We start from the raw sequence: 12,215 nt of genomic DNA on the forward strand, positions 1-12,215 counted from the left end.
TCCCACTCAGTCTACCACTCACACATTGCTAAGTGCAAAACATCCCACTTCTTTTTTTGCTTTTGTCTATAAATTTGTGAGGCAATTCCAGAATCACGGCTTATTAAGGCCCTGCAATGCTTCCACATTATGGTTAGTAAGAATTCTAAGCTGAAATCATGGAACAAGGCAAAGTCAAGCCAGTCAGACACAGAAAAACTATCTATTATTCTATATTATTATTTAAGAAAATTACTTGGCACCTTACATTTTAAAAGAAAAAGAAAGGGATGGGATTGCGGATATTTTTAAGTTTTTAACTTTAGGTTATTTACCTTGATTTAACCTTACTCCTTACTACATGTTACATAAGAAAGTAAATAATCAACTAGATAGACTGATTATTTTAAATCCAGCTTACTATTCAGATATTAAAAAGCTCAGACAAGTCACTGGATTGTCTAACCTTATTGATTAATTTGACATGCTTGCCATATTAAGAATTTGCATGAACGAAATTGTCATTTAGCTCCCATGAGCCACCCAGCTTCCAAATGTTAGGAAAACATTTAATTCAATGAGCATTTATTGTCTTTCACCTTCCTGGAAAAGATTGTTCCTTCTCTATTATCTCCTTCAGGGCATAACTTCTTGAAGGTAGATATGTTATATTGAATTAATTTCCAGTATAATATCCTAGGATGGTTTTATTAACTCAGTGTTTATTCAATTAATAATAATTAAATGCATTTTTTCAGACTCAATCACTGATCACTTGGTAGTAATTACCTCAATAGAACCACAAAATGGAGTCAGAAGTAACAGTGTGACTTCATCTGGATTAAATTAATAGAGTTTACAGTGCATTTCAATGGATAATGACAAGGATAATGACAAATGCCTTTGGGGCAAAATTGCATGACATGATTAAAGGGAGCAATGCTGACTTTTATTTTAAAATACAATAACTTTACAATCTAGTCTCTTCACCAATAATTGTTAATTCCCAATATTTTCTAATCCTTCCGGGCATATTAAAAAGGGGGAGACTGTATATTAAAATATAATTCCCTTCTGGCCCCAAATAAGAATATAAATAAGGAATCTGAGTCTAATTATCTAGCATTACATTAGTCCCCTAAGAAAAAAATAAATGTAAAGTTTAAAAATGTGCATAACATTTTAGTCTTTTAAGAGAACTAGAGGCCTCATTTATCATTAGTATAGAAAACACATACAAAATATACATTGCTATTTCTTCCAACTTTCATAGTTTAAAATAGATCTTATCTTCTATTCCTCTTCTTCCTTCCCCTTTTCTCTTTCCTTCCCTTCCAAATAATGCAGTCCTAAAACCATGAATTGGGGCAGAGTAAGGGAAGCATTTGTCCCCAAAGGAGAGAGCCACCATGGCCCAGAGCAGGGTGTCATAGAGCAGACACTCTCTAAGATGGCTGCCCCACAGAGGTTTTAAAGCCTGAGCTGAGTAAGAAGAGTGTCCACCAAAAGGGGCAATCTGCTGTGGGCTGCCAGAACTCAAAGAGGGTGAGGAAAACATCTAGGCATGGGAGCTTCCCAGAGTGTTGAAGCTGATGGTGTAATTCTCAGTCTGAGTCTGAAGGCCTGAGAACCCAGTCGACCGCCACTGCAAATCAGAGTTCAAAGGCTGGGAAGCCTGGACTTCTGCCATTTAAGGGCAGAAGAAGGGTGTCCCAGCTCCAGTAGAGAGGCTGAATTCACCTTTCCTCTGCCTTTTGTTCAATCTTAGCCACCAGATGTTTGTCTGGTGCCCACCCACATTGATGGCAAATCTTTCCCACTCAGTCTACCACTCACACAAACACACCCAGAAATGATGCTTTACCAGCTATCTAGGTATCCCTTAATCTAGTCAAGTTCACATCCAACATTAACCATCACACCTACCAAAGATGCATCACCTGAGTGTAATTATGAAGAAACATCAGACAACCCCAATTTGAATGACATTTTACAAAATAGCCTTTGAAAAGTGTCAAGGTTGTGAAAGTCAAAGAAAAACTGAGGACTTCTTCCAGACCAAAGGAAACTAAAATGACAACTGAATGTGATGTGTGATTTTGACCTGGAACCTTTTGTTATAAAGCATATAATTGGGATGGTCAGCAAAACTTAAATGGGGTCCGAGGATTAAAGTTAGCAATGGGCCAGGTGCAGTGGCTCACAGCTATAGTCCCAGTGCTTTGGAAGGTTATGGTGGGAGGATTGCTTAAAGCCAAGACAAGCCTAGGCAACATAGCCAGATCCTATATCTCAAAAAAAAAAAAAAAAATTTAGGTGGGTGTGGTGGTGTGAACCTATAGTCCCAGCTACTCAGGAGGCTGAGGCAGGAGGACTGCTTGAGCCCAGGAGTTTGAGGCTGTAGCAAACTATGATCATGGTATTGCACTTCAGCCCAGTTGACAGAGACCCCATCTCTTTAAAAAAAACAAAAAACAAAAAACAATGTATCGGTGTTAATTTTCTGATTTTGATGGTTATATTGTGATTATGTAGGAGGATATGCTTGTAGGGAAATACATACTAAAATATTTATAGGTATTAAGACATGAGGTCAACAATTTACTCTAAAATTGTCAGAAGAACAAAAAACTTTTTGTTCTGCTCTGTACTTGCAACTTTTCTAAAAGTTTGGTACTGTTACAAATTTTAAAATGTATTAAAAATAAAATAAGTCTCAACATTCAATTTGGATTTTTTCCATTTTTTATTTTTGTACTCTCAGTATTATGCAAAATGTACCAGCAACTCCTCAAGAGTAAAGGCTGCATCTCAACCACCTTTGCATCCCCCAAGTTCCTGGAACACACAGGCACTCAATAGCAGCCTTGCACTGAGAATGAACATATCCCTATCAGTCACCTTATTTATATTTCCAATTGTGGTTACTTTTTCCTGTCAATTTAAATGATGCTTCTGGGAAATAAATTAAAACGACAATGCCTCTGAGCGATATTTCTCACTCTTCTCTATTGCCTAAACTCATGTCTCTGGGCCCATCCCATTCCCTACATAAAATTAAATGATAGAAACACATATCCTAAACAATAAAAGTCTTTATTTTGCATACAACTTAGTCATTATGTAGTGGTTGTTTTGCTGTTACTTATAGACCTTTTTTTTTTCTACCCTCTCCATCTTCCTATGCACATGGTTCTTTATTTTTCTAAATTCAACTTCCATATAATCTTTTTTATGTATGTTATACATTAGAGCCCTTAACCTAACTGTTGTAGGCCACATCCTTAAATTTTTCCCAGACGAACATTTTGAGCCATGATGTAGAAAGCTTCCTGGGGCCAATCAGCCACCCACTATGGCCAGCACAGCTGTCCCTAGTGTTGTGGAAAGAGTTTAGAGTTTGACTGCTTTATTATATTTTGCCATTAAAGTTTTATAAAAAGTAATAGAAAATGAGAAAATGGAATCGTTGATACTAGCAAAAAATATATGTTTCATAAAACTAACATTACTGAGAGAAAAATGGAAATCAGTGGGCATGCCAAACGCTGTAGATCTTCATCCTTACTCAGAAACTCATTGGACTTAAGCCAGGTGGCAGCATGTTCTATTGCAGGGGGAAAATAATCAAAGTTAAAGAACATATATGACACATTAGAAATACACCCTCAAATAACACGTTTGATATTCAATTTTCATACATGCTTTCAGGAAGACCACACACACACACACACACACTCACACACACACACTCACACACACAAGTAGCATACTGTCTACAGGGTTCATAAGAGAAAAAGTCCCCTCCTCTCCTAAAAATCCAGGGTTGTCATTTTCAGCAGCCATGGCCCAGGGTGGTTGTACTGCTGAGAGCAACCACAGAAGTGGCCAAGACAAGCACCCTCACCTCAGCAGTGGTGCTGGAATCACAGACCTCTCCACCACTCCCATAAATCTCATATATGAATGTCCAGGAGAAAGGACCATCTCTTTTTTTTTTTTTTTTTTTTGGCTATGGTCATGGTTCAAACCAAGATTGTCATAGATTTGCATGCAAATTTTTCACTTGGGTTCCAAATTCAAACTCAAATCTAAAGACTGTGTCTTACCTTGTTCTATTTTAGCTAGTTATTTTAACACAAAATATCTAGAAAGCAGGTCAATATATCTAGAAAGCAGGTCAATTTAACATGGAAGAGAAGATAGAGGAGGAGGAAAAAGAGGAGAAAGATGAGGAAGAGGAATAAGACAACAACGAGGAAAAGAAAAAAATGAAGAAAGAGAAGAGGAAAGTGGAAATGGAATGGAACCAGCATGAAATGCTGATAAGAAAGATAACAAAGAAGAGAAGGCTACCACTTGCTTGGAGGAGCCCAGATTTGACTTTGTGACCTCTGCATCTGGTCTCCACTTTGGAGTGTTCTTTCTAATTTCCCTCTCTTTTTCCCCTTTCCTTCTATATTAAAAGGTCAAGAGCACATGGTCAGAGCCCTGGTCACTGGGCTCTTGTTCAGTTTCCAAGTCACTAGTGTTAGTTAACAAGGACAATACCATTCACATTTGTATAGTGCATCCCACTTTCTGAAGCACCATCACTTGGGGAACATTATTTCGTTGTGGAAACTGAGATCTAATATTGTTTAATAGAAACCAAAGAAAATGAAAACAAAACAAAAAACATGGTGGTGGGAGTGTATGTGTGAATGTCAGACTTTCTGTCAAGTATCTTAGGATAGTTCTGTGTGTTCAAGCAGATAGGAAATCAATAGTTTTACTTAATCATAAGTAGAGAAACTATAAAGCTAGTTTCTATGGCTGTGGAACTATGTAGTAATTCTCATAAAATTAAGAAATTAAGCCACTGCACACACCATACACATAAGACACATACTATATAACATGCCAAAGTTATTTCTAACTGATGAGATTTTAGGTCATTTGTGTGTTCTTGTGTTTTCCGAATCTCCTAAAATGAACATGTATAACTTTTATAAATAAATGCTTTTTGTTAAAAAGCCTAAGGCAAACATGTAAAATTCTTACAGGAAACAAGTAAGAATTTTTTTTAAAACACTCTCAAATTCTGCCCTCTTTTCTTCATACACATAGCGGAAATTACAGGAGTGATATTCAAATAAACAACATCAAATGACAGGCAGCAAAATTAATAATAATAACTCATTGAAATTAAGAAAAGTTTTGTTTACTTCCAGGATAAAAATACATATATATACACAATTATTCTGATTATACATTAGCTATTGATTAGCTGCCAAAGTATTGTTACCTAATTTAATCTAGAAAAACAATAATATTTTGCTATCTTCCCTCCTCAAAGATTCCTGGGCCTTGGTAAACAATAAGCAGCTCCACAAATGAAAGACAGCTATTTCTGAGAGAGTCAATATCAGCCAGCCTCAGGATCATAGAGCAAACCAATAAAATTCATTCCCGTATTTACTCAGGGGATATTGCTGAGGGTCTAGTTATTTTGCAGCACCCTGTTTATGAAAAATTCATCACTGGTCTTCTTAGCGTTAGGAATAATTTTGCTCCATCTTAGTTTGGGGCCATATCGCTTTCTATATCAGCTACTGGAAAGTTTAGGGCAGACTTTGTAGACAACATGAGCAAATAGACTCATTCTTACAGCACACATTTAATGTATAATGTAACTCCTAGCTTCATCTGCATCTTCCTATCCTCATTTAGGGTTCTGGTACTCTCACCCACTTGTTTTCCATTTTACTTATCGCTTTGTACCATGTGTATTTTGGTAAATAATCTTCAATCCTTTCTGGGATAAGGAAGAGCCACATATAAATAAATGCATATTTATACACACACACACATACATATTCTAATTGCAAATATGTGGATTATTGATCTTTGGTTGTGTCAGTTACTATGTTTTTCACACTGTTTACCTACCACAAGTAACACTCAACATATAATCTTAATATACTACCCCAAATGCATGTCCTTTATCATCTTTCTAGCTCTTAGCACTTAATATGCCATAAACAATTAGTGGCCAAGTCATTTATATCCAAAGTAACTGCTTCAGGATTTGAATTCAACCATATGATCCCTTTGGCCTCACTGTACTGATTCACACCTCTTAGTATGTTAGCAGAATTTGCCAGATTGCCCTCAAGAGGAAATAGTAATATTTCCTCCCTCAAGGTACTCTCTAACTATAAAAGCACTAATGGTTTGTTTGCAGAGTTGAAGGTGGGGAAAGAGAAAGAAGGAAGAGGAGGCAAGCAGGGAGAGAGAATAACTGTGATATAATCCTAACTATCTGACCCTACAAAGACATGTAACTACTTCCAGTTTCTGAAAAAGAAAATCAGATGCAACTAAGGTAATGATAAAAGTTACACAGCATGTTTGCCATATTAGTGAGGCAATGAATGCTGACATGGAACTGACAGCAGGCAGACCACATTTTCTCAAAATATTCCAAATAGAAACAAACAAAGTATGCATGTGCCTTTGATCCCAGTACTTTGGGAGGCCAAGGCAAAAGGATCACTTGAACCCAGGAGTTTGAAGCTAGCCAGGGCAGCACAGCAAGACCCTGTCACTACAAAATACAAAAATTAGCTGAGTACGGTGCATGCCTATAGTTTCAGCTAATCAAGAGGCTGAGGTGGGAAGATTGCTTGAGTCTGGAAGGTAGAGGCTGCAGTGAGCCATGATCACGCCACTGCACTCTAGCCTGGGATACAGAGTGAGACCCTCCCTGTCTCAAAGCAAAGCAAAACAAAACAAAACAAAAGTATGCATGTGTGTATGTGTGTATATGAAATAAAGTAGAGTTAGGGGAAACAAGGACCACAAAGAGAGTCCAAATTTGGTGTAATGCAAAGCCTTCCTCTTAATTATCAACAAAATAAGGAAGATTCATAGCTTGATATTCATTAAAAAATGTTTTCTAAGGAAAATATGGTTTTGATTTTTTAAACTGTGGTGGATTCTTCCTACATGGAGCTGACACTCAGTAGATTTACTTTTGACCAGTCATCACTTGCAACAAGTATGTTTCAAAATGATTCAGCTCACAGGGAATATAAAATTTTGATCCAAATTAGCTCCTTGAGATGTGGCTTAGGAAAGATTCCAAGGAAAACTGCTGATACTGCAGGTAATGGCATCTGGTTATACTTTCAAAGCCTCGAAAGCTGTTTTTTGGTGGAGTTTGTTCCTAAAATCAGAACTCTAGGACAGGTAGTACAGAATAAAATCTCAGAACATGGCAGAAAGATTCCTGAGCTTTTACAAACTTTGAACTAAGCTGTATTTCCTAGAATCATAAACAACAAGGGACAGAAAGAAATTGGAATCCTAGAATTCCCATTCAGACATTCAAAGGAATTGTTAAAATATTCCAGGAAACTGTCTAAAGATATTTTATACAAAAATTTCACAACATGTTCCACTAAGCACAGAATGAAATAAGTGTACAATTCCTCTACCAATTAGAACCCACTGGCTATGTTCATAAAGAAGGTGATGGGGTCATTAAGTCACATGGCCCAGGCAGACAGTTCAAATGACCTCCACCCTCTCCATGTGGAAGAGGTTAGAGGTTTAGCCAACATTGACTGCCCTGTTATTTGTGTGCCTGGCCCCATTCTAGGTTCAAGGGATGCAAGATCAGTAAAGCTCTGTCCAGAAGGCCCTTATAGTCCAGACAAAAATAGAGAAGTTAACCAACAATTAAAATACAGCAAGAGGCAATATAGTGGCTAAGAGTATCGACTTAGAAGTCAGTTACCTGAGTTCAAAAACTATCTCTGGTTTATGGCTTATATTGGCTATGTGACGCTGAGAAAGTTATTCAGCTTCTGTACCTCAGTGGTTCATAAACACACACACAAATGCATACATATATATGCACACATATATACATACATATATACATACATATATGTATACAGGAATACATACACACAGATATATTTACACACACCAACACGCATATATATGCATACATACACACAAATGAGTACCTCCCTCATATAGTTGTTGTGAGAATTAAAATATGTTAATCAGTTAGAAGATTGCCTTGCTTTTAGCAAGCATTTTATGTTTGCTAAATAACAAAATAATAAATAAAATATATACAAAATCCGTAAGAGAGAGCCATGCACGGCTGTGAGCATTACAAAGAGGCATCTCTACCAGTCAGAAGACATCAGGAGTGACCTATCAGAGGATGTATTGCTAGAATAGAATCTGTTTTAGACTTGGTAAGAACAAGCTTAAATTAAGTCAATTTAACTGAGTAAGTGAGAGAAATGTGCTCCTTAAACTCTTCCCACAGTGTTTTCAAAATGGCAAATGAAACCAAACTAAAAATGGGTCAAGAGTTCCACCCAATTTATAGAAAAAGAAATTCTTGTAGTTCTTGATTCAAAATTCAAGAGGATTCTACATTCTATTTCCTAATATATTTATTTTTGTTTCAAAATAAAAATAATGGCTTTTATTTCTCCCTAGTGAGAGAATTGATACCGAGGCAGATGTGCCCTGCCTCTTCCGGGGGTAGGCATGTTCTGATTTAGGCAGCAAAGGGGCAGAGGGATTAGAAAATGCAAAGGTGGCCGGGTGCAGTAGCTCATGCTTATAATCCCAGCACTTTGGGAGGCCAAGGTGGGCAGATCACAAGTTCAGGAGTTTGAGACCAGCCTAACCAATATGGTGAAACCCCGTCTCTACTAAAAATAGAAAAATCAGTTGGGCAAGGTGGCACACGCCTGTAATCCCAGCTACTCAGAAGGCTGAGGGAGGAGAATTACTTGAACCTCGCAGGCAGAGGTTGTAGTGAGCTGAGATTGCACCACTGCACTCCAGGCTGGGTGACAGAACGAGAGTCCATCTCAGAAAATAAAAAAAAAAAAAAAAGGAAGAAAGAAAAAAGAAAAAGAAAATGGTATGGGATTATCAGAAAGGGTGATACATTCAGTCTCAAGATTGGGTGTTAAGCCACCTGAAGTGCAGGTGGCAAGGCAATGAGTGTCAGGACCACCAGGCAAATGCCACTCCAGGCTACACCAGGAGGTGACTCCATGGCAGGCATCCCACAGAAAGCTCAGGAGATGAGCTTTAGAATAGAACAAAGGGCCTACTAGAGATAACTCAGAATGACCCCAAAAATGTGTACTGATAAATAGATACTCCAATCCCCAAGTCTTAACATTAAGAGCTCAGCTAAAATCAGAAGAAAAATGTCATTTTGACCATGGGATTTCACCTGAGAGCTGACTGAAATGCCCCCAAGATGTGATTCCATAGGATGGTGTTTCTAGGTCATTGTTCTTGCAGACCCAGAAATACGGTTTTATCAATACTCTGAGTATGGAACAACCTCTCTGATTTTGGCTTGCACTAACCAAACTCACAGACATATATCAACATATAGTAGAATGCTAATTCATCAACTCTTTTGTAAGAGAAAAACTTTTATTGAACTGGAATACTAAGCAATTTAATAATTATTGATTGAATTATCTACCACACACTGAACTAAATATTTTACAAATGCTGTCATATTTCATTCTCAAAATAATTCTACAAGACCGACATAAAAGAAACTGTCAATGCTCATCAATATTTCTGTGCACCTCTACCTTTTCCTGCCTCCTTCTTGGCCACCAGAACATGGATGAGGTGATGTGGGTCACTTCTGAGCAGAGGTGGTCAAGTGTATGGTAGGCCTTCCCTATGTTCTCTCTTTCCCAAACATGCAGGTGAAAAATAAAGAAGTCAGAAATGAAGGGTGGTCAAGCATGGTGGCTCACACCTGTAATCCCAGCACTTTGGGAAGCCAAGGTGGGAGGATCACTTGAGCACAGAAATTTGAGACCAGCTTGGGCAACATAGAGACCCTCTCTCTATAAAAAGAAAATAAATAATAATAAATAAAATTTAATTAGCTGGGCATGGTGGCATGAACCTCTAGTCTCAGCTACTCAGGAGCCTGAGGTGGGAGGATCACATGAGCCTAGGCGGATGAGGGTGCAGTGAGCTATGATTGTGCCACTGCACTCTAGCCTGGGCAACAGAGCAAGACTCTCATTCAAAAAACAAGAAAGAAATTAAAAGCCAACAGACTGTAAGAGCAGGGAAGTGACAGAGGGAAGGACACCACAATGAGATTAAAGCTGCTCACTTATCTAAATATATATTCTTGAGGACCAGGTCTAGCCCAGACACAGTTCCAGCTAAAGCCCCTAAGTGAGCAGTGGGAGACAACAGGCTGGAGTGGGCTGCCACAGGGTCCACAGAGGAATGCCAAGGCAGAATGAAAAGAAACCATTTTGAAGGACTTGATAAAATCAGGAGGTAGAAGGTTGTGACCAAAGGGAAAAAAATCAAAGGTGAATATTTCCAGGGCCAGCAGAAATAGAGAAGTAAAGTCTTTGAAAGAGTCAGGGAATGACATTTTTTGAAAGGATCTGGATAGGTCATTAAAATATTAGACTCCTGAAACCAAGTGAAAGCCTTACACTTATGAAACACAAATTCATGTTTTAATACATAACATACACAAATAGGTACATCTGATTTACTTGGAATCCTGCCTTATTCTTACTAGTGATTTTCTGCATCCTACTGTGAGTCACCCAGACTGGTTTATTTTAAACCCTCTAGGATATAGATTTGATACAAAACTTTAATTCAATACCTTTCTCCTTGTTAATAAGAGTAAATCACATAAAAACTGCCAAATCCTTGTAACAAACTTAATGAGTTTACTTTTTTATTGTGAGATATGCAATCATAAAAACATGAACCTGCTATTGCCTTCAACCAAGCATTTCTTTATTTTATCAAAGAAAATATAGGTGATGTTTCACAGACTTAATAGAGTCATTCTTTTAAAACCAGAATATTTAATATGTTCTATTTTTCAAATTTGCTACTTTTTTCTTTCATTAAACGTCTCTCCCAATACTCCTGAGGTGGAGGTGGTAGAAAGGAACTGTGTTACTAACTCAGTTAACACACATGCTATTAAGCTAGGCACAGTGGCACATGCATGTAGTCCCAGCTGCTCGGGAGGCTGAGATGGGAAGATCACTTCGAGCCCAGGATTCAAGTTCAGCAAGAGCAACATGTTGAGACCCTGTCTTAAAAAAAAAAAAAAAGAAATGGCCGGGTGGGTTGGCTCATGCCTGTAATCCCAGCACTTTGGGAGGCCAAGGTGGGAGGATCACTTGAGGTCAGGAGTTCGAGACCAGTCTGGCCAACATGGTGAAACCCCATCTCTACTAAAAATACAAAAATCGGCTGGGTGTGGTGGTGCACACCTATAGTCCCAGTTACTTAGGAGGCTGAGACAGGAGAATCACTGGAACTGGGGAGGCAGAGGCTGCAATGAGCCAAGATCGCACCACTGCACTCCAGCCTGTGCAACAGAGCAAGACTCCATCTCAAAAATCAAAAAAAAAAAAAAAAAAAAAGTGGTGCAGTGAAAACTTCTTGGCTTATGTCAGGATATACCCAGAAGACTGTTTTCATAGCATGACCACCTGAAAGTTAACTGATAAATTTCCACTAAATCAAGTGGGACTTTCTCTGAACTTTTGTACTTAACTTATTTAAAAATCTAAAATAAAGACAAAAGACATTCATACTTAGAGATGAAGCAAAGAAGACTGTACTAGAAAGGACCCTCTACCTCCAAATAAATAAAAAGGCTCTTGCTCAGCCTCTTTTGACTTTGAAATTCCATTTACTGAGGATAAAGCTTATCTTTCTTTCTTTTTCATATAAAAAAAACTGCTTAAACTATAAATATCTCTGGAAAAGGCAGTAGCCTGTTTGAAATTCACAAATTTGGTTCTACAACATTCATAAGATCAGGTTTAAAGAGATGTAAGAATTTGGGGTTGTTAGGAAGGGAAATGTGACCCACAAATGAAATAAAGTGAAGACTTGATAAAATCACATTTCCAGACTTATTTTGGCTAATGTCATTAGAAACATCTCTCCTTGATTTTTATAATTCTTACCAACTACCAGCCTCATCTAGCACTAAACAATGCTAGCTGCATTGCCCCGTGGCTTTTATCTCATGGAAATCCACTATTTCCACTTACATGAAAACAAAATTATAATAGCAGTGCTATTTCTTTAAAAATGCCCAAGATGGCTGGGCACGATTGCTAATGCCTGTAATCCCAGCACTTTGGGAGGCTGAGCAGGGTGGATCACCTGAGGTC

At 37.9% G+C, this 12,215-nt stretch overlaps 1 long non-coding RNA gene across 2 annotated transcripts in view; it reads right to left on the minus strand.

The window, feature by feature from the left end:
• The window catches only part of LOC117079429, a 114,975-nt gene that overhangs the window by 62,966 nt on the left and 39,794 nt on the right, over window positions 1-12,215 (minus strand). The window contains exon 1 of one of the 2 annotated variants that reach the window (XR_004435435.1): window positions 9,618-9,733. The exons of the other annotated variant lie outside the window; for it this stretch is intronic. This is a non-coding gene — a long non-coding RNA (uncharacterized LOC117079429). Of the gene's footprint in view, window positions 1-9,617; window positions 9,734-12,215 lie in introns of those variants that run through there. 2 annotated transcript variants of the gene reach the window in all.

This window comes from Trachypithecus francoisi, unplaced genomic scaffold, assembly GCF_009764315.1.
Source record: "Trachypithecus francoisi isolate TF-2019V2 unplaced genomic scaffold, Tfra_2.0 Lachesis_group0, whole genome shotgun sequence".
Taxonomy (NCBI): Eukaryota; Metazoa; Chordata; class Mammalia; order Primates; family Cercopithecidae; genus Trachypithecus; species Trachypithecus francoisi.